Source organism: Sander lucioperca, chromosome 12, assembly GCF_008315115.2.
Source record: "Sander lucioperca isolate FBNREF2018 chromosome 12, SLUC_FBN_1.2, whole genome shotgun sequence".
Lineage (NCBI taxonomy): Eukaryota > Metazoa > Chordata > Actinopteri > Perciformes > Percidae > Sander > Sander lucioperca.
In genome coordinates, this window is record NC_050184.1 from 34,255,445 (window position 1) to 34,279,372 (window position 23,928).

General features: G+C 40.4%; 3 long non-coding RNA genes across 3 annotated transcripts; all 3 read right to left on the minus strand.

Moving 5' to 3' along the window:
• Positions 1-2,639: 2,639 nt before the first annotated feature.
• On the minus strand, positions 2,640-3,797 carry LOC116043649. The gene is made up of 4 exons (XR_004103516.2): positions 3,744-3,797; positions 3,223-3,261; positions 2,948-3,135; positions 2,640-2,823 (listed from the first exon to the last, which is right to left on the minus strand). It is a non-coding gene; the product is annotated as an uncharacterized LOC116043649 (long non-coding RNA).
• A 214-nt stretch (positions 3,798-4,011) lies between these two features.
• On the minus strand, positions 4,012-4,523 carry LOC116043650. Its single transcript, XR_004103517.2, has 3 exons — positions 4,450-4,523; positions 4,210-4,299; positions 4,012-4,077 (listed from the first exon to the last, which is right to left on the minus strand). It is a non-coding gene; the product is annotated as an uncharacterized LOC116043650 (long non-coding RNA).
• Positions 4,524-7,664: 3,141 nt separating this feature from the next.
• LOC118496538 lies at positions 7,665-8,729 on the minus strand. Its single transcript, XR_004899108.1, has 3 exons — positions 8,536-8,729; positions 8,259-8,364; positions 7,665-8,008 (listed from the first exon to the last, which is right to left on the minus strand). It is a non-coding gene; the product is annotated as an uncharacterized LOC118496538 (long non-coding RNA).
• Between the last annotated feature and the right edge of the window lie 15,199 nt (positions 8,730-23,928).

The following is a 23,928-nucleotide window of genomic DNA, read 5'->3' on the forward strand; positions in this document are numbered from 1 at the left end:
TACAAATATCATGTTCTGTCCATCAGTCTGAAACACAAAGTTGTTAATGATATAAAACAGAACATTTTGAGAAGCCACAACCAGAGAGTGTTTGGTATTTTTGGCTTGAAAAATTACCTAAATGATCAATTGATTATCAAAATATTTGCCAATTAATTCTTTTGTCAATCAACTAATCAGTGCAGCTCTAATTCAGAGAATCAATTGTTGCACAGTATTTCTGCCTTGACAGGAAAGGAAGGGAAAGTGAAGAGATACATGAGACACAGAGCTGGGGGAAAGGGTTGAGAAACTAACAAAGGACACATGGAGGAGAACATCACTAAAAGTTTAATCCAGTTGTTAGATTTCCCAGACATCCCTGGGCAACAATGTGCTGCTGGCAGCGTGCTGATCCCCCGAAGCACGTTGAAACTCTGACCTGTTTGGATGCAGTTGTGGACTTTGTCTTCATTGGACCTAAACAAGGCAAGGGGTGTGTGTGTGTGTGTGTGTGTGGTTAATCTGTTTACACAGTCACAAACAAACAAAAAGCTTAATTTTATAGATTGAGCCTTGAAAGTGCTCTCTGAAACTAGACCTGAGATGGCTTGTGTCCGTGAAATGACAAAATTAAAACTTTGTTGTAGAGTTGAACCAAATACCTTTGTCACCCTGGTGCATGTTTTAATGCTTGTAATTCAGTAACAAAAGGGGTTAGAGACATGGGACCGTGTTATAAAAAGCTCTTGGCCTCATCTATCAAGTAATTATAGTCAACAACTGGGAGTGCTGTTAAAATGTAATTTAATTAATTTTAACCAATTTAACAATTACATATTTGAAATGATTACAGATGTGTTTACTATACACCTAAACCCCTCACTCTACTCTCATCTCAATATTTACAACCTAAACCTTTTTAAAAACTACAACTCCCTATAGCCACGCCATGTAGCTTGATACAAATCAGCACTACAGTTGTTGTAGTTCTGGTTTGCAAATTAGGGTTGTAAAATAGGGTTGTCAAAAGATATATCTACTGAATGTATCAAATATCTAGTAAAGCCGAACTAGTAATTACACGGTACATGTTAAGAAAAAGGTAATATGTTGGTTTATTTCAGATATATAGAGCTCAACAGTGACCGCCCAATTTTTTAATGGCTCTGGTTCCGGAGGTGTTTTTCCTCATTCAATTGTTTCACTGATGTTTTCGAAAATAGCTGATATAAAGAGTTTTAAGCCTGTAACCATGACAACCAGCTACGAGATGAATAGTGAGCATAACCCATTTGATTAAGCACAAAAAAAAACATTTTGAAAACGGCAAAAAAGGCAAAAGTAACGTTAGTATTTTCGCGGGGTAAATGTTTCTATGGTAACAGCGAGATTGGACCAATCAGAGACGTTGCTGTTACGTTTAACATTGTCGGTAGTGTAGTTTTTCCTCAATAAGATCGTAGATAAGGCACATTTTTCTTAAAACAAGGTTGATTTCATACAGACCTCTAGCTTTTACAGGAGCAGAAACTTTTCTTTACACAACCACATAGACATTATGGCTGATAATCTAAATCCTTATGGAGAAAATCTAAATCCTTATGGAGAAAATAAATGGGATTTTTACTTCCGGAACCACACTGTAGAACCTCTAGTAGAACCAAAGCCAGTCTTATTAGAAATTCTTTGGTAGAACGCACAAACTCCGCCTACAACACAATGTACTTCCAGAAACCTTCTGCTACCAAACATTGAAAATAAACTTTATGAAAGTTACTTAGACAGCAGCTTATACAAAAACGTGTTTGTCCAAAAACAGCTTGTTTAAATCATTTTTTTTTGGTTCACATTGGCAGTTGACAGTTCACAGCTCAAGAAAAACAAACATGGACGTTTTTGCAGTTAGACTAATCAACTAATCAGCAACAAAGCATCAATTAGATCCTGATCAGTTACAATGAAAACACACAGAACCTAAACTGTCAGTTTGATGAATTTTGGTTAGCGCTGAATTAAGGAGGCATTTTTAATGATAAATAGCAAAGCATACAAGCTTGCTCAAACTATTGATTAAAAACCAGGAAGCAGCAAACCAGCCCTAGTCATGAGTGCTTACAGTGCTAGTTGCTGTCATTGTCATCATCATCATTGTATACCAGTGTCTGTACACTTGACATGGGGAGGTCCTGAGACAGGTAGGGGTTTTCTGGGATGACATAACTACGTGTTGCAGGAACAATGTCTGGTACAAGTTGGTGAAACATCACAGTGGCATGATGTAGCTTTCTTTCCAGCTGTTTGAGATGTTGGATGAGAGCAGCTTTTGCACCAGGCTGCTCTGTGTAATTGATGGCAGAGCACAGAAAGGCATGCTGCTGATTGGAGGTGTTCAGTTACAGTTCTCATTTCCTGGTAAAGCATGTGCTTTTCCTCAGCTGCCCATGTCCTCATATGTAAGGCATCAATTCCACGCCTTTTTAGACTCCTTGAAACATCATCTTCAATCTAGTAGAAGACATAAGGAAACAAAGTGCTATCTCATGTTAGCAGGTGGTTGATGAAAATGATTGGCAGGTAGTTGTGGTTACTAAGCAGTTGACAGATGGTTACTAGAGTGATTGCAGTGTGGTTACTAGGTTTAGGTAACTATACTTGCAGTGTCATCAGAGCAGAAGTAGACAGGCCAAGAGGGATCGCATGCTTCCTGAAAATCAATTGTTGCAGGGAAGATGCTCATCTGCGGTGGCCACTGAATACTGTTGTATTCCTTGATTGCTTGTCTCAGTCTGTTGTTGGAGTTGGCTACCTGCTTGGACAGTCTAATGGCAATGCCCTACCCATCTGAAACAAAGTTAGAAAACACACATGCAAAGAAATGAATTCATTAGTTTGTATTATGGTCCTTTGAAAAGTTGGATCTTAAATGTTATCTACTTATTTTATCTACTTATCCACAGCACTTTACCTGGATATTTTCTTTTCAGATGGAGGAGGACTGCTCTCTCCCTTGATTCAGTTCTAGCCTTGCATATAAGTTGGCCTCTGAGGTCACTGTCAACATCTTTAAGGGTAGACTGGAAGTCTAGATCAGATTCTTTCCATCTTCTCCCAATGCGGTGTTTTGTTTCAATGTTCAGCAGAGAGTTCTCAATTCTACAATGGTCAGCAAGTAAATATATTATTAAATATTATTTAGACACTTGATCAGAGAACAGCAACAGACAGATGCAGCCTACTTACTCTGTTTCATCCTCCATGTACAACTCACGAGTCCCAGATCTATACATTACAAGAAGTACAGCACAAGAATTCAGTGGTTACCTACCAGAAATCATTACTGTAGTACACCTGACCAAACACTGTAGAAGTTATAAGGAAGGCCTTGGTGGTACTGCAGCATTATAGCAACTCTTCATTTATAACAGGAATCTTCAACAGGGGGTCCTCAGAGTCAATGCGGAGGGGGGGGGGGCCTCCAAATTATTCATTTTTAAAAAGAAATTTCAAAAATTGTTGGGTCTTAAGATGAATCCAGCATATTATGAGTTGAGCTGCTTATAGGTGGGCCTGTAGGTAATTAATAAAAACGTTGAAGACCCCGAATTTATTACCATTGTGAGTTTCCTAAAAAAATATGCTGTTATTGTCTCACTCATAGCTATGTAATCACACCTAGGCTTCCATGTTGAAGCCCATCAGTAGGTTACTTAAAGATGGGTGTAATTACTATATAATCTTACATCAACACATTGAACTCTTACTTGAACTTGTAGAACTGAATCAGCTTGATGATGTAGTCCCTTTTCCATCTACAGTGTCAGGAGAACAGATAAAGACATTACTACTGCTATAATAAAGTGCTTCATTTCATGTTACTTCTTTACCCACACAGTTTACAGGATTGTATTTCATTACTGTACATGGAAAGGTAAGTATAACATATTTGCAATAGTCTTTGTTAATAATATTCATGACCTTATTACAATATTCAAGACATTCACGCATTCACTTCAGTTGCATACTTATCGGTTTCTGTTGGTTCTAGTTCCATCTCCCTTTTCTTCCATCTCTCCATGTCTCGCTCAGAAACCAACACTAGGCAACAACAAAATGACAGGAAACAAGACAACCGTCATTGCTACATACTCACAAAATGCACGTGTAAATGGAATCGAAAATTCTTCCATTCACAACTATTGTTGACTGCTTTTTATGTGCAGGGTTTACCTGGTGCCTCTCTGATGACAGATGAGATGTCTTCTTGAGCGAGAATTGATATTTTCTCTGCTCTGTCTAATCTTTGCAGGAGCTGCACCTCTGTAAAGAAAGTTTAATGTACTTATGTTTACCAATTTGTGTGTGATCAGCTTAACTCCAAAATATATCAAATGTTTAGACATTAAACAACTTGGCACAGTGGTAACAGTGAACAACACATTTAGACAGGTTATACAGCAGTGGACAAACCCAGGTCAGTTGATTTCCTCCATCCATAATGTAAAAGGGCATCAGTCAGCAGGTCAAGGCGGTGAGATGGAGTCTTCTCCTTTGTGACTCTGGCAAATCTTCGGAGGAAAGACTACAGCCTTTCCATTCCTTCCCCATATGTGAGCCCAAACCCTTCAAGCCGCCTGGTGCTGTACTTGATCTGTGATTAAAGCAAAGTCTTCGAATATCACATACACTGACACTAAGCATTATCCTACTACAGTGGAAACTGCTTATAGTGATGACAGTTACAGCGACCAACTGCCTATATGGATCAGCTTGGGACAGAATAATTCCTGTACAAATGCTGTTTAAATAATTTGTTTATAGTAATCAAGTAGTCTGCTTACAGTGTTCATTTTTGTGTGTACGCGCATAAGCTTGCTGTGTGCAGTTGCGCGTCATGTGATATTTTCCTATATTATATTTTATTTTACACCACTGCGGCTCAGTGAGTTATTTTGCCCTCCATTTCCTGCTCTGCTTGTGGTTTCAGACTTTTATGGGGAATAATTATTGTCCCTGGTCTCTCACAGGAGCAGGCAGACCTACTGTATGTTTCATGAGTGGAGTGTAATGCTTTCACCCTGACCTTTCAGACTTGAAGGGCTTGGAGCAGGAGAGGGCCCTGGTACAGTTTATGTTATTTTATCTTTAAATCAGTAGCGAAGCTGTCCATTTTATTACTTTATATTCATGTAATAATTATAGAAATAAGATGTTAATCTGCATAAAAAATAAACAAAAATAAAACAAAATTTGCTTACAACAATCACCCACTTATAGTTATTAACTTGACCCGGAGAGATATGAACACTGTAAGTGGTTTCCACTTCATATCATTAAACAGTGCATCTCTGAAACAAGTCAAACACCAGGTGGGGAAATGTTAGAATAAAGATTACTTTAAGGCATTTGTACTACACATTAAAAATGGAGGCCAAAAAGAGAGTGAATGATGAATTTACCTGGCAGGGCAATTTGTGTCCATAAATGTGAAACGCTGGTACAGCCAAGGAGATGTTGTGTGGTATGCCCTCCCCTGGTTTCTAATTGAACAAAGTATGGCATAATTTTGAGTTAATTTGTCAAGGTCTTTTATCAAAACAATAATTCAGTTTTACACAAAAAAAAAGTACTTACACGCAAATGTGAGGCAACAACTCAGGAAATGTCAGACTACTCTGAGGTGTATGTTCTTGTCCTCACATCTTCGAAGAAGCTCATCAATGACATACAAAGGATAGGCTAATCTATTTCAACACAAAAATGTGAATAATGAAACACTTCATACTGAGGAAAAGTGAAGACTTAAGGACACTCAAAATGATCCAAACATATAAATAAAAGTGAAAATTAGAATGGTGGCAAGGTTTAAATTTTGTAATATTTTGAAATCTCCCATATACATTCCATGAGGTTCATATTTGGTGATTGAAAAAAAAATAATTTATAAGTGTTTCCCAATTCAGGGTCTGCAGCCTTCGAAGGCTGCAACTGTAGACTGAATGGCTTATGTTAGGTTCATGTTATCCTAAGCATTGAATATTGACTGAGTCAATAGTCATAAATGTCACTACTTGCCTTTCTCGTTGGCTCATGTTGACAAACATTAGCGGCATTTCATGACGACAGGAAGCTCCAAACACTCCTGTAACATAAAGTTTCTTTGCTTGTTGTTGGGACCTCAGAACGTTGCCAGCCTTGAAGTTACTGCAGTCCTAAAGATTTAAGGAACTATTAGATTTATGAGGAATAATGGTCTTCTTTCAGGAGTTACATCTAACATGTCATGGACTCAGATTTTTCAGTCCTAATACAGTATTCTGCAACTGTGACTAACCTCGTTAGGCTTTGAGCTGTCAAGATGTGAAAGAAGGTAATCCTCTACATACTTTTCATCAACAAACATGCGGGTTCCATGAAATGGCTCAACCACACTTGTCCCTGAGCTTTGCTTCCTCACAAAGGCCAAAGTTTGCAACCAATGTCACTATCATATCTCCATCCGTCTGGGAAACAAACATTTACAGTAATCCTGGTTAATCTCATACAGCCTTCATAAATGCAGGTTGCACCAGAGAACAAAATGACCAAAAAAGGTCATAAAAACTGCAATTATGGTTAATTAAACAAAAACCATGCTGGAACTACAACCAACCTTTGGACATGCTGGGCATGTGGTCCCATCATCTAACTGCGGGCAAACATCTACCAAACTTCGTTGTCGAAAGTGGTAATGCCTAAACTGGGATATGGATTCTCCCACCAGAGGCTCGTACTACGAATCAAGATCAACATGCCCTGGATTTCTTTCAGTTATCCGGCTTCACTAACCCTAACAACCGCGGTCCCGCATAACCTGTGTCACAACGGTGGTTATCAACTAGTTCAGTCAACCCAGGGTTTCCCAATCCAGCGGCGCGCGCGTTCACATAAAAGAGGCGGTGTTTGCGCAGCACGACCAATCACAAACATCTACCAGAGCCGCATATTTTACATAAGAAGAGCAAATTATAATTCTACATAAATATGAATAACACAGACACGGTTTTGCAGGCAAAACGCAATACAGTCGCTGCTTCCTAAAACAGGAGGAAAGCTGGCAATAAAATAGCCGACGCTGTAGATGCGTAAATCACAACGCTTATTAATATCACTTCCCTATCAGTCAGGACCAAGATCTGACCATAATTACACTTGTCCTTTCTCCCTCTCTCTCTCTCTCTCTGCGCACCGAGCTCCGCCTGATCTTCTAAGAACGGTGACGCCGTTATCAATCGAGTATTGATTGGTCGTTAGGTGGTGCTTTTACACCGGTTGATCTCTGATCTCCAACTTAACCTGCTCCCGACCAGGTTAGGCGTTCAGCATAAGTTACCACGGTGATTGAACCCGGTAACAAGTGATCCACCTTCGTGATACAGAAAACCCTGGCTTGAACCTGAAGTTAGCTCGTTAACGCCAAATCTTACTTCGTACAGGCCTCAGGGCTCTGTAGAGTGCGTTAACCTACAGTATAAGCAGCAGTCAGTGAAAACCTTTACTTTTCATAGAAACCTTTTCATAAAATTACATCTCCTAAATAAAAGGCCAAGGTGATGGTGGTTTACTCAGACGTTATTTCTATAGAAAAATATCAATAATAATTTTGCATGCAACTATATAATCCTAGACGGTTCCATAAATAATGATGTAGTACAATCAAAGTAGAAGGTCCAATTGTCACATGTATGCGGACTGGTCAGTCTTCCATGAAAGTAACTAAAATATTCACTTCACAGACATGACTTCTAACTGACCTCTGCAAACTGACTTACCTCTGCAAGTGTAAGGTTGTTTTTCCAGCGTAGAGTGTTGCAAAATCCCTCAACAGAAACCTGACACTCCAGTGACAGACAAACAAAAAGCTCTAGCAGAGGGATGAAAAAGGCTGTCTGGGGCTTGTCGGCTGTTGCTGGCCAGAGCCCGTACCTTAGCAGAGTGCAGGCTTCTGGTTCACACGCACACATATTGACAGTGACGGTGCAGAGCCGTCCTGCCAAATAAAAAGAGGGAAATAAAATAAAAACATAAAGTACTACTATAGAGACTACCATATCAGCATAAACAAAATCACTTGAGTGTGTCACCTATACCTTAATGTCAGAAAATAATTTTCTAAAATGCATCACAAATTTGACTAATTTCTTACAGGAAATCATTACTCCACATTTAATAGGATTGGATTCCTCAACCTTAAAATTAAATACATTACATACACATTTTTTCAATGTAAAATGACAAACCTGTGCTGACAATGACCTTCATGTCCTTCATGTACACAGCATGGGTGCTATGGCCTTCAGGTAAGTATAGGAATAACCCCAGGGAAGATGGCTCATAGTAGGCATTCTGTAAGAAAGATTGATAGCTCTAACAAAGTTTTTAAAACAACAGACTGAAGACACAAATAATTGATACAACATAGTGCTAAAATATTACCGTAACAAAATTATAATGAATCTATTTAAAATGACTGAGTTAGCTATGTCTGTATGTATGACTGCATGCTATTATTCTTACATTCCACTTATCAGGTAGGTGCAGTGAATTTCTGTGAGTCCTCTTCAAACAAGCCTCACAAAAGACTGCAGTTGTGCTGCACTCAATGCACCTATAATCAGCATCTTCTAGGCAGACAACACACTGCGTAGTGATTGGTGCTGAACATTCAAACGACACCTTAAGCATGTCATCCTTGACTGCATCCCAGGCATGAATCTACGGTGGCCGACAGGGGCAAACGCCCTGCAACTTAAGAAAACACACGCAAATAGACAAAACACAAGCAAATTAAGAAGACAACTTCATTAATTTGACAACATATGTGCAGCATTCAGCAAACGCACTGCAAATACCACAACACAACCAAATACATAAACGCGCTGCAAATAAAAAACGATGCAAAAAGAAAAGCACGCAAACCCCGAAAAAAGAAGCGATGCAAAAAGAAAAACAACTTCATTAATTTGACAACACATGCGCGGCATTCAGCAAACGCACTGCAAATACAACAACACAACCAAATACATAAACGCGCTGCAAATACACACAACACAACCAAATAGATAAACGCACTGCAAATATGAAATGATGCAAAAAGAAAAGCACACAAACCCAGAAAACAAATGCAACAAAAAAACGCAGCATTCAGATTACACAACGGAAGTTCTCCAGACCTCTAGAGGGAGCAGCTAGTGGAACAGCTGGATTTTCGACCCCACGGGGAGAGAGAGAGAGAGAGAGAGAGAGAGAGAGAGAGAGAGAGAGAGAGAGACTGCATAGACTGTAAATATTAAATCTATGTTTGAGATATGTTTTCTCTCGTTTGGTGGGTGTGTCTCGGCTCAGGTCAGCTGATACTCAATCAGCAGAGACATCTGTAAACTCGTGGTGATAAAACATTTAAAACTGCATCAGCGTTTAACGTTGACGTTTGTTTAAGCCATATTACATGAGAGGGTTTAATTTCGAGGTCCGAAATTACTGAAGTGTAGGCCTCCTCAAGTGTAATATTGTGATTATACAACAACGGTTACCAACAAAATAAGTGATTAATCTGTATTCATATTATGGAGCAATTCGCTCTTGAAATACAAAAAACAAAGTGAATAAATCCCGCCCGCACATAAACACAAAACTGCTTTGCTAACTCCATCGTGTTGTAAGTAAGACATCTGCTGAAAAAGTTATTGTATTCATTAGCATGATTGCCGTACTGTTTAGTTCACAAACATCCAACACACCAAAGTACAAACACATAGCGGACCAGACGCGAGCTTTTATTTTGAAAAGCCGAAGCTCGGGGACAGCACCAGCCGGGAGGGCATGAGACGGGAGCATAGACTGTATATTAATAATATATTATGTTATTAATAGTAGGCTAATAATAATAATAATAATAATAATAATAATAATAATAATATGAATTTAATATTGGTTAATAACGGTCGAAAATCCAGCTGTTCCACTAGCTGCTCCCTCTAGAGGTCTGGAGAACTTCCGTTGTGTAATCTGGATGCTGCGTTTCTTTTTGTTGCATTTGTTTTCTGGGTTTGTGTGCTTTTCTTTTTGCATCGTTTCATATTTGCAGTGCGTTTATGTATTTGATTGTGTTGTGTGTATTTGCAGCGCGTTTATGTATTTGGTTGTGTTGTTGTATTTGCAGTGCGTTTGCTGAATGCTGCACATGTGTTGTCAAATTAATGAAGTTGTTTTTCTTTTTGCATCGCTTCTTTTTTCGGGGTTTGCGTGCTTTTCTTTTTGCACCGTTTTTTATTTGCAGTGCGTTTATGTATTTGGTTGTGTTGTGGTATTTGCAGTGCGTTTGCTGAATGCTGCACATGTGTTGTCAAATTAATTAAGTTGTTTTCTTAATTTGCTTGTGTTTTGTCTATTTGCGTGTGTTTTCTTAAGTTGCAGGGCGTTTGCCCCTGTCGGCCACCGTATAAATCTCTCTCTTCTTTGCCTTACTGTATGCAGTCTCAGAACATGAACTACAGCTAGCTGCTTCATCATCAGATTCAACCAGGTGTAACAGATGTGGAAGGGTCTGAAGGGTGGGTCTGTTTGGTGCTGGGTTGGGGAAGACCTTGACTAAGGTAAGAAACCTTTGCACGGCCAGCGATACACCTCCTCACCACCTTAATCTTAACACTCCTGAAGCGTGCGCTCTTAATAGCTTTCCCCATATCTGAAATCAAAATATCTGGCAATTATTTATTATTTAATAATGCAAAGTGCAGTCCTTGCTTCTTATCACAGCCTAAAATGCAGAAACACATCAGTGAATTGGGATACAGATGAGGAATATGTGACAGATAGATAGATAGATAGATAGATAGATAGATAAGCACGCAGACCTGTGCTTTTGGGTATTATTATTATTATTTTTTTATTTCACTCAATATGAGTATGATATAGCTTCAGTGAAGCGTTAATGAGCAGCTACAGAATATATGCAATAGGCATTACTGTCTACACTGTGTACAGTGTGGAAAACTACTTACTTTCAAGCTAATGTGGACATATACTAAAAAAACATGCTAATTAGCAACGTTTATGCTAACGTAACGCATGTAGGCTAATATTTGCAATTGTGCAATAGGCCTTACTGTCTACTCTGTGTACAGTGTGGAAAACTACTTAGTTCAAGCTAATGGGGACTTTTTTTTTTTTTTTAAACATGCGAATTAATAACGTTTTATGGTAAGCATGTAGGCTAATAATGTAGCTAATAACGTTAGCTAACGCAATTGCAACACGGTTATCGCATGTCAACACTAATGTCACGCCACCATAAAACATTTAAAAAAAATGTCTGTATTGTTTTCGCTTATTGACGCCTTTTGACTAAATAATAACAGTTTAAAGGCTCTCATTTTAATGGTCTTACCTGTACATATCCCCATTATCCAGCAGACTTCCGGTTAGCGGCGACCTGGTTTCCTTCTGGGATTGGATCTGGAGTCTTCTCGTGTATTTATGGTATTTATCCGTGATTAACCATGCGAATGGATGATAACAGCCTTCTGAGCCTACCAGTAGGCGTAGCAGGCAACTTCGTACTCATATCGATGAGGCTGATAACGCCCATTCAATCCAATGATAACATTCGAAGCGGGTGTGTTGCTAAACCTCCTGAATTTGTGATGTGTGATTTGCTGCTGCATGTGGAGACTGTAAAGTTCCATTTTGTAAAACATCTTTTGCCCAAAATGTTTTTTCTGTGAAGGGAGCCAATCTGTAGAACTGGCTTCCTACAAATATAAAGACTCTAACTAAACTGTCCACCTTTAAAAAAACTATCAAAAGCATGGTTCATACAGCAGCAGCAGTGTGATCATGCCACATGAACTGTATAGCTGTGTGTATGTGAGGTGTGCATCTGTGTGAGTTCGAGTGAATGTGTTTATTTACTACATTTATTTTTATTGCTGCTAACTGGTTTCTGGACATTTTATTGTATTCACGGTAAAAATTTGACTCTTTTATTATTTTAACTGTTAAAAGCCCTTCTAGGGACAGGTGTTGCGAATTAGCCATGGCTATAAACACTGTGATACAGGCATCAGATTGTTCTTTATGTAATAATCTATGTTTTTTGTATCTGTCCCTATTCAAATAAACAACAAATAAATAAATGTCCCTAAACGGCCAAATATGGGTTCCCGTTGAATTTGAAACCTGATTCGCATACGTCAGCTCTTCACGTTTGTAGGGATGCCCAACATGTCCATATCTACTGTGGAATTATGGAGAAAAGCCAGAAAAATCCATAAAAAAGCCAACTCAAATAAATCCAGATTTTGACAATTCTGTTGCTAAACCTCCTGACTTTGTGCTCTCCCCAAACGGCCAAATATGGGTTCCCGTTGAATTTGAAACCTGATTCGCATACGTCAGCTCTTCACGTTTGTAGGGATGCCCAACATGTCCATATCTACTGTGGAATTATGGAGAAAAGCCAGAAAAATCCATAAAAAAGCCAACTCAAATAAATCCAGATTTTGACAATTCTGTTGCTAAACCTCCTGACTTTGCGCTGTCCCCAAACGGCCAAATATGGGTTCCCGTTGAATTTGAAACCTGATTCGCATACTTCAGCTCTTCACGTTTGTAGGGATGCCCAACATGTCCATATCTACCTTGGAATTATGGAGAAAAGCCAGAAAATCCAGAAAAAAGCCAACTCAAACAAATCTAGATTTCAACAATTATGTTGCTAAACCTCCTGACTTTGCGCTGTCGCCAAACGGCTAAATATGGGTTCCCGTTGAATTTGAAAGCTGATTCGCCTACTTCAGCTCTCCACGTTTGTAGGGATGCCCAACATGTCCATATCTACTGTGGAATTATGAAGAAAATCCAGAAAAAAGCCAACTCAAACAAATCCAGACTTCGACAATTCTGTTGCTAAACCTCCTGACTTTGCGCTATCCCCAAAAGGCCAAATATGGGTTCCCGTTGAATTTGAAACCTGATTCGCATACTTCAGCTCTTCACGTTTGTAGGCATGCCCAACATGTCCATATCTACTGTGGAATTATGGAGAAAAGCCAGAAAAATCCAGGAAAAAGCCAACTCAAACAAATCCAGATTTCAACAATTATGTTGCTAAACCTCCTGACTTTGCGCTGTCCCCAAATGGCCAAATATGGGTTCCTGTTGAATTTGAAACCTGATTCGCATACTATAGCTCTCCACGTTTGTAGGGATGCCCAACATGTCCATATCTACTGTGGAATTATGGAGAAAAGCCAGAAAAAAGTCAACTCAAACAAATCCAGACTTCGACAATTCTGTTGCTAAACCTCCTGACTTTGCGCTGTCCCCAAAAGGCCAAATATGGGTCCCCGTTGAATTTGAAACCTGATTCGCATACGTCAGCTCTTCACGTTTGTAGGGATGCCCAACATGTCCATATCTACTGTGGAATTATGGAGAAAAGCCAGAAAAATCCAGAAAAAAGCCAACTCAAATAAATCCAGATTTTGACAATTCTGTTGCTAAACCTCCTGACTTTGCGCTGTCCCCAAACGGCCAAATATGGGTTCCCGTTGAATTTGAAATCTGATTTGCATACTTCAGCTCTTCACGTTTGTAGGGATGCCCAACATGTCCATATCTACTGTGAAATTATGGAGAAAAGCCAGAAAAAAGCCAACTCAAACAAATCCAGACTTCGACAATTATGTTGCTAAACCTCCTGACTTTACGCTGTCGCCAAACTGCCAAATTTGGGTTCCCGTTAAGTTTGAAACCTGATTCGCATACTTCAGCTCTCCACGTTTGTAGGGATGCCCAACATGTCCATATCTACTGTGGAATTATGGAGAAAAGCCAGAAAAAAGCCAACTCAAACAAATCCAGACTTCGACAATTATGTTGCTAAACCTCCTGACTTTGCGCTGTCGCCAACCGGCCAAATACGGTTTCCCGTTGAATTTGAAACCTGATTCGCATACTTCAGCTCTCCATGTTTGTAGGGATGCCCAACATGTCCATATCTACTGTGGAATTATGGAGAAAATCCAGAAAAAAGCCAACTCAAACGAATCCAGACTTCGACAATTATGTTGCTAAACCTTCTGACTTTGCGCTGTCCCCAAACGGCCAGATATGGGTTCCCGTTAAAATTGAAACCTGATTCGCATACATCAGCTCTGCACGTTTGTAGGGATGCCCAACATGTCCATATCTACTGTGGAATTATGGAGAAAAGCCAGAAAAAAGCCAACTCTGTGATGGTTTTGTACTTTTCTGTTGTTTGTATTGTTCATTTGTGTATGTTCTGTTTTTGTATATTTTATTCTGTATACTTATGCCCCTGTAGGTTTCCGGTTTTTGTGTTTATTCTGAATTCTGTATGTTTTTCCTGTGTTCTCTGTAATAATAAATAATAATAATAATACATTTAATTTATAATGCACTTTTCATCAAGTGCTACAGGTTAGAAACACAAAAAAATAAATAAGCAGTTTAAAATACAACAAATAAAAGAAACAAAAAAGAAAAAATTCTAAAATTCTAAAGGGGACCAAAAGCTTTGCTAAAAAGAAATGTCTTAAGGCCTTTTTTAAAACAGTCAGTGGATTGAGGTGCCCTCAAGGTGTCAGGGAGGGCATTCCACAGACGTGGGGCAGCAGCACAGAAGGCCCTATCTCCCATTGAGTCTGGTTCTGGGTAAGTGGAGGAGGTTTGAGTGAGTGGAGCGGAGGGAGCGTGTTGTGTTTTGTGGGTTGATAAGTTCTTTGAGGTAGGGGGGGGCATGTCCATGGATGCATTGATGTGTGAGGAGGGAAACCTTGTACTCAATCCTGGTGGAGACGGGAAGCCAGTGGAGTGAGTGGAGAATGGGGGTAATGTGCTCATGTTTCCGCACTCTCATCAGGATCCTAGCTGCAGAGTTTTGGATGTACTGAAGCCTCTGCAGACTCTTTCTAGGAATCCCAATGAGTAGTGCGTTGCAGTAGTCCAGTCTGGAGGAGACAAAGGCATGAACCAGCTTTTCGGCATCTGAGAGGGAGAGAATGGGGCGGAGTTTTGAGATGTTACGGAGGTGGTAGAAAGAGGTCTTGCATAGGTGATTTATATGGGCTTCAAAAGTGAGTTGGGAGTCCATTTTTACACCAAGATTTGTGACTGTTGATGAGAGGGGGATGTTGGAGCCAGAAAAGGTGATGCTGGTTATGGATGATGATTTGGTCTGGTGAGGGGTGCCAACCAGGACGGCTTCGGTTTTGGAGCTGTTGAGTTGAAGGAAGTTGTGCTCCATCCATACCTTTATCTCCTCCAGACAGGTGGTGAGTTTTGATGGGGATGACTGTGAGGGTGGGGTTTCGGCTGTGGCATTTACATAGAGCTGTGTGTCATCGGCATAGCAGTGGAATGAAATGTTGTGACGGTTGATGATTTGGCCAAGGGGGGTGAGGTAGAGGATGAAGAGGATGGGGCCAAGGACTGACTCCTGGGGGACACCGCAGGTAACTGTGTGTGGATTTGATTTGGAGTGGCCCGGGGAGATGTATTCTGTCCGGTTTGTGAGGTATGATTTGAACCAACTGAGGGCAGTGTCATTGAGTCCAGTGGTGAGGTGCAGCAGAAAGGTCCAGGAGGATGAGGAGGGAGGGAGAGCCTGCATCGGATGATATGAGGAGGTCGTTTGTGACTCTGACGAGGGCAGTCTCTGTGCTGTGGGCAGAGCGGAAACCTGACTGGAATTTTTCAAAGAGGTTATTTTGTTTGAGGTGGTCCTGAAGGTGGGTGGCAACTACTTTCTCAAGTACTTTTGATATGAAAGGGAGATTGGAGATGGGCCTATAGTTGGATAGGACTTCCGGATCAAGAGTGGGTTTTTTGAGCAGTGGTCTGATAATGGCATTTTTTAAGACAGGGGGAACGTGACCAGTTTGGAGGGAATGATTTATAGGTGATCAGGGGACTTAGGACAGTGATATGGGTTTTTACCAGGGAGGTTGGGAGAGGGTCCAGGGGACAGGTGGAGGATTTCATCTTCCTGACGATGTTCTGCACCTCTTCTGATGAAACCTCAGGAAAGCAGTTTAGGGGTTGGGAGACAATATATGTTGGGGGAACAGTTTGGGTGGGAGGACCAGAAAGGGCAGAGCGAATATGTGCAATTTTTGATGTGAAGAAATCCATGAATTTATTGCACTGCTCTTCTGTAGTGGCAGTAAGTGGGGGGGATTGAGGTTGGAGAAGGTGGTTTACAGTGGAGTTTCTGATGGCATCGGAGTAAAACTGTGACCTTGCCTCTTTGAGGGACTGTGCATACTTTTGTTGTTGCTCCCGGTAAATTTGTTTGTGGACAGTGAGGCCAGAGGCTCTGAAGCGCCGCTCAAGGACCCGCCCTGCTGCCTTCATCTTACGAAGCCCATCTGTGAACCAGGGTGCTGAGCGGGTGAAGGTGACTGCTCTCGTTTTAACAGGGGCATGGAGGTCCAGGAGGCTGCTCAGATGGCTGTTGTAGTAGTCCACTGCTTCGTCGGCTGATGAAAAGTGTGTGGAAAGATGCTGAAAGTCTGCTGCCAAGAGTTCGGGGTTTATGTTTTTTAGGTTTCTGAAACAGATATTCCGCTTAGGCTTGGAGAGGCTGGATGGGGATGGCAAATCCATAGAAATGGCCTTGTGATCAGACACACCTAAGTCATACACCTGCAGATTGGTGAGAGGGGCAGAGTTTGTAATGACCAGGTCCAAGGTATGCCCCCTGGTGTGTGTGGGGACATCAACAAGTTGTTTTAAATTAAAGCAGTCCAGTAGTTGAAGAAATTCAGCTGCAAGACGGCAGGAGGGGGTGTCAACGTGGATGTTCATATCACCTAAAATTATAACATCGGCGGAGGATGTGCAGAAAGTTGTGAGAAGATTTGACATCTCAGTGATAAATGATGGGTTTGGTTTTGGTGGTCGGTAGATGAGGAGGAACAGCACAGGGGAAGGGGACTTACATTTAAATGCAAGGCATTCAAATGAAGACAGTTCAGGTAATGGTTGCAGAGATAGCTCCAGATCGCTGCGATGGATGACTGACAGGCCGACACCACGCCCTGTGCTGCGAGCTTTCTGGAGGTAGCTATATCCTTGGGGACAGCTCTCATTTAAAGAAGAAAAGGTATTTGGTTGGTGCCAGGTCTCTGTAATGCACATATAATCCAAACATTTATCCAGGATATGGTCATGAATGAGGCAGGATTTGTTTGTAATAGACATTTAAGAGTTCAATTTTGCTACATGATGATGCAACAAGTCTTTGCACTGGCCGTAGCAGACTGAAGTCCACTCCACGTTTCCCATTCAGCTCACTGAGAGGTGTTGCCATGGAGACGTCCAAACTACTTTTCCGGTAGGAAACAGCACTCTGATGACATGTGCGTGGAGCGACAGTTCGCGTTGCTGACCAGAGAGCCGGGATGGTAAGACTTGTCTGTGAGCAGACAAACTTTCTGCGGGAACTTCTATGGATGTAGCGTGGACGGCGGAGAAGTCCTAGTTGTTTAATCACTGCAGTGCACGGTGGAGTGAAGAAACTGTTGAGATTCATCAGTTGGTTGACGGAGTAACTCAACATAGTGGTGGTGCCGGCGGCGGCGTGGAAGAGGTGCAGGTTGTTTTTAGCCGCGTAGCCAGAATGCTAGCTACAAGGACTTTCAACTCTGCGGCAGCGGCGATGGATGGTTTCAGGCTTCCCAGATGCACCCCACGATGGCATGGACAGGCCGAGTCCAGGCTGTCCAGGAGGAGACCTTTCCGACTGCGGTAGCAGCGGCGATGACCAACTCCAGGGAACCTCCGAGCAGGTGTTTTGCTAGCGGCAACAGGTAGGCCACCGCTAGACTCGAAAGGTACCAGATAGCTATCCAGCAAGGTCCACTGTTCAGTGGTGCGGAAAAGTAAAACGTTTTTAAAAAAAAAAAGGTCCACTGGTCGGTGGCATGGATAGTAAAAGGTTATTATTAAAAAAAGTTTGCTTAAAAACTTGGCGTTATTTTGGCTCGACTGGAGAAGCGGCGAACAGACAGCACCAGCGTCCTCTCTCAGCCTCCCTTGTGTTTAGTGTTGTGTCAAGTTTCTGTTTTTAGTTGAGGTCATGTTTTCTGTCTGCTTTTTCTGTTTCCTGTTTTATTTTGATAGTCTGTTTTCTGTTTTGTCTAGTTTTACTTTCTGTTTTCCCACCTTGTCTGTTTCACCTGTTGTCTCACCTGTTCCTGGTTTGCTCGTTTCCTAGTGTATTTAGCCTCTGTGTTTCCCCTTGTCCTTTTGTCAGAGTTTTTTGTATCCGTTGGTGTCCTCGTGCCGTCAGTTTATATCCTCTAGTGTCAGTTTGTGTTTTCACCATGTCTTTTTTGTGCCCTTGTGTTTGGATTCTTCCCTGCGTTGTTTTGTAAGTTTTTCCTTACCAGTTTTTTCCTGTGGTTTTTCCAGCCCCCGTGCTGCCGTTTTTTGTTCTTTCAATAAATCCTCGAGCTCAAACCTTGCTCCTGCCTGCCTGCCTGCCTCTCACTCTGCGTTTGGGTCCACTTTTCCTCGCTCATCACAACAAACTCAAACAAATCCAGATTTTGACAATTATGTTGCTAAATCTCCTGACTTTGAGCTGTCGCCAAACGGCCAAATATGGGTTCCCGTTGAATTTGAAATCTGATTTGCATACTTCAGCTCTCCACGTTTGTAGGGATGCCCAACATGTCCATATCTACTGTGGAATTATGGAGAAAAGCCAGAAAAATCCAGAAAAAAGTCAACTCGAACAAATCCAGATTTCAGCAATTATGTTGCTAAATCTCCTGACTTTGAGCTGTCCCCAAACGCCCAAATATGGGTTCCTGTTGAATTTGAAACCTGATTCGCATACTACAGCTCTACACGTTTGTAGGGATGCCCAACATGTCCATATCTACTGTGGAATTATGGAGAAAAGCCAGAAAAAAGCCAACTCAAACAAATCCAGATTTCGACAATTATGTTGCTAAACCTCCTGACTTTGCGCTGTCCCCAAACGGCCAAACATGGGATCCCGTTGAATTTGAAACCTATTTCGCATACTATAGCTCTTCACGTTGGTACGGATGCCCATCATCTCCATATCTACTGTGGAATTATGGAGAAAAGCCAGAAAAAAGCCAACTCAAACAAATCCAGATTTCGACACCCGCTTGGAATGTTATCATTGGATTGAATGGGCGCTATCAGTGGTTATCAGCCTCATAGATATGGGTCAGAAGGGGCCTGTTACGCGTACTGGTAGGCTCAGAAGGCTGTTATCATCCATTCGCATGGTTAATCACGGATAAATACACAAGAAGACTCCAGATCCAATCCCAGGAGGAATCCAGGTCGCCGCTAACCGGAAGTCTGCTGGATAACGGGGATATGTACAGGTAAGACCATTAAAATGAGAGCCTTTAAACTGTGATTATTTAGTCAAAAGGCGTCAATAAGCGAAAACAATACATAAAAAAATGTTTTACATGTTTTATGATGGCGTGACATTAGTGTTGACATGAGAACGTTATGGTAGGCCCTATACGTGCAGTTAAGTGTCCCAAATACCCCATACAACGTCCTTAATTAATTTTGAACCTGCTAAACCACCTGTGCTACCATAACCTTAACCCTAACCATAACCTGTCTCAAATAAGACCCTCATCATTTGGAACACTCAGTTTTTGGAAAATAATTTGTGACACTAAACTGCACGTAAGTCGAACGTTATTATATTATTAGCCTACTTGCTTTACGTTACTGCGGTCAAGCCAGCCGACACTCGGATCTCCGTGGTCAAATCAGCCAACACTAAACTTGTAGTGCGCTCTTATACCAGCACGTGTGGTAAATGCATTCAAACGGCCCAGATTGAGTAGCGAAGTTAGTGAGATGATACACATGGGACTACTTCCGGTTCTCAAAATAAGGTGTTAATACAATGTACATATAAAAACTAGTAATGGATTATATTCACCAGAAGTAAAATATATGTAACTTCTCTGTCCTTTATACAAAACAAATGAGTAAATTGTGAAAGGAATGTATAGTTTGAGTTTACAAGAATACAACATTAACAATGAATAATTCCAGACAATGATTCATTTCAGGGGACACCTCTGGCTACACCCATATTTAAAATCAAGCAATTAAACGGTATCAATTTGGAGATTTTAGGAAGTAAAAGTCCCACATTTCTAGGGTAAAATGACATCATCTCTGAAACTTATTGTGCTATAAAAGGACTTTGGTCCATAGTTCCAGGCAATGACTGACATATTTGAGTACAGGGCATCACTTAATACTGTCATACTGAAAATCAAACAATTTTACTTATAATTTTGGAGATTTTTGGAAGCTAAGTCCGATACAGCTGGTGTAAAATGAGTAAAAATACGAAACTGGAGGTGCCATAAAAAGACTTTGGTCCATAGTTCCAGGCAATGACTGACATATTTAAGTACAGGGCATCACTTAATACTGTCATACTGAAAATCAAACAATTTTACTGTATAATTTTGGAGATTTTTGGAAGCAAAGTCCCATACAGCTGCTGTTAAATGACTAGAAATATGAATTTGGAGGTGCCATAAAAGGACTTTGGTCCATAGTTCCAGGCAATGACTTACATATGTGAGTACAGGGCATCACTTAATACACTCATACTGAAAATCAAACATTTTTACTGATTAATTTTGGAGATTTTTGGAAGTCCCATACTTCTGCTGTAAAATGACTAAAAATATGAATTTGGAGGTGCCATAAAAATACTTTGGTCCATAGTTCCAGGCAATGACTTACATATGTGAGTACAGGGCATCACTTAATACTGTCATACTGAAAATCAAACAATTTTACTTATAATTTTGGAAATTTTTGGAAGCAAAGTCCCATACAGCTGCTGTTAAATGACTAGAAATATGAATTTGGAGGTGCCATAAAAAGACTTTGGTCCATAGTTCCAGGCAATGACTTACATATGTGAGTACAGGGCATCACTTAATACACTCATACTGAAAATCAAACAATTTTACTGTATAATTTTGGAGATTTTTGGAAGCAAAGTCCCATACTTCTGCTGTAAAATGACTAAAAATATGAAAATGGAGGTGCCATAAAAAGACTGTGATCCATAGTTCCAGGCAATGACTGACATATTTGAGTTAAGGACATCTGGAAAGCACCTTTATTGGGAAACATGGATAAAAGGTAGAATCAAGCAGTTGTCAGATGTCACAAACCACGACACTGTTGCACCATTTAGTGAATTAAAAAGCAAATATAACCTAAAAGATAGAGAATTATTTAGGTATAGGCAACTAAAAAACTGGATTACCTGCAATTTTGACTTGGAAAAGAACATCAGCCCTGAAATGTCTAACATTTTAAGCCAAAGCAACCAAAAAAGGAGGCTGATTGGCTCTATGTACAATTTACTGATAAGCATGGAAAGCAGTGATGAATTATTACAAAGTATATACAATAAATGGATGGAAGACCTAGGGGTTGACGTTAAAGAAAAATGGAAAGAAAGCTTGTCACTAACATACAATTTAACTAACGAAAATCTGCGTCTAATACAGTTTAAGATAATGACAAGAATATATTATAATAGAGATAAAATAAACAAGTTTGATAACACATCATCAAATATGTTTAAAATGTAATCTATATGGTGACTCTCTTATGCATGCCTTTTGGTACTGCAAAGGAATTAAGAAGACTTGGGAGAGTATAGAGATTTGGTTATCTAAGTATACTAACAGAAAAATCATATTCTCTCCAAAAATAATTATTATTAGGCTTATTAATTATTGAAGGCCAGCTGCTCCGTTGGGAGCAACTAAACACATTAAATGCGTGTTGTGTCTTACAATACTCGCGGATTGCGAGTAGGACATTCTGCTACTGATAGATCAAGACGACTGGCTGTGAACACAATACTGGACGAATGTGATATTCTGTGCCTGCAAGAAACCTGGCTGGCGAAACAAGATCTAGATAAGTTGAACACTATACACATGAACTTCCATGGGGCTGGAGAGTCCACTACCGACCTCAGTACGAGGCTGGTTCGTGGTAGGATAGCTGGTGGTGTAGCTATACTGTGGAACATTAAATATGACTCAATGGTGAAGGTGGTGCGTTTAAATGTTGACTGGGCCGTTGGACTAGAGTGTAACTGTAATGGAAAGAAATTTACTGTTTTAAATGTTTATACACCGTATGAATCATATGAGCATGAGGATGAATTTCTCAACAGGTTAGCTTTTATTCATTCATTCATAGAGGATAACAGCTCATCCTGTGTCTATGTTATGGGTGATTTTAATGCTGACATGTCTGATAGCAAATCCTTATTTGCAGCACACCTGCAGCAGTTCTGTAATGAGTCTAAATTAATTTTATCGAGTAAAGCTCTGTTGCCTGACACAAGTTTTACCTACGTTAGTGAAGCATGGCACACAACATCTTGGTTAGACCATATTGTGACCACAGCTGATGCTCATGCCTCACTGGGTAATGTGGAGATTTGTTATGAACTTGCCATCTCTGATCATATACCTATTGCTGCACTGATAGATGTTGAGAATGTTCCCCTGCTGTCCAGAAATAATAATAATGCTGCTTCCTCAAGTAAACTGGACTGGTCAAAACTGAGCAAAGAGGTGGTGGCTGGATACTCACTGCGAACGGAGACTCTCTTAAATAATATTGCTCTACCTCATGAGGCCCTAATGTGTTCAGATATGAATTGCAAGGATGTGCAACATGTTGAAAAACTCTGTGCTATGTATGATGTTATTGTGAAATGTCTTAATACTTCCAGTGAGCCCTTTTGTAAAAGTAAATGTAAGGTAGTTAACATCAGACCTGGGTGGAATGAGTTTGTGGCTGAAAAGTATGCTGAGGCAAGAGAGGCCTTTAGACTCTGGTCAGAGGCAGGTAGGCCTAGACATGGGGTATTGCTGGATAGGAAAAAATTGACAAATGCTAGAGTTAAGTATGCACTTCGTTTTATTAAGAAAAATGAGAACACGATGAGAGCAGACTCGCTAGCCAGAAAGCTACAGAATAACAAACTTACTGACTTCTGGCAAGAGGTCAAAGTTATGAATAACAATAAAACAACGTTACCGGCTGATATTGAAGGGGTTGGTAGCCCAGAAAAAATAGCTGAGCTCTGGTGTCAGCATTACAGTGACCTTTTTAATTGTCTTAAAAGTAATTCAGTTAGAATCAATTATGAACATATTGATTTCTCAGCAGACATGATAGTTAGGGCAGTGGATATTTTTGATGCCATTCATATGTTGGAGAACAACAAAGCCTGTGGTATGGACTGTATTACTGCAGAACATCTAAAATATGCCAGCCATAAGCTCTGCCCTCTGCTCTCCTTATGCTTTAATGGTTGTCTGGTTCATGGTGTCCTGCCAAATGATATTATGTCTGTAATATTAGTACCTGTGCTTAAAGACAAGGCTGGTAAGCTCAACAGCATTGACAATTATCGACCAATTGCATTAGCCAGTATCTTGTCTAAAGTACTGGAGAGAATACTGTTAACAAAGCTAGAAATGTATGTCCTTACTACTGACAATCAGTTTGGGTTCAAAAGAAAAAATGGAACTGACCTGTGTATCTATGCTCTTAAAGAGATTGTATCTAGGTACACAAGCTTAAATTCATCTGTATTCCTATGCTTTATTGATGCGTCAAAGGCATTTGATAGAATTAATCATGAACGATTGTTTGTAAAATTGTTAGATAGAGGTGTCCCTAAATTTTTAGTAAGAATTTTAGAGTTTTGGTATGCCCACCAAACGTTTCAGGTTAAATGGGATAATGTTGTATCTGCTCCATTCTGTGTTAGTAACGGAGTGCGGCAAGGAGGGATTTTGTCTC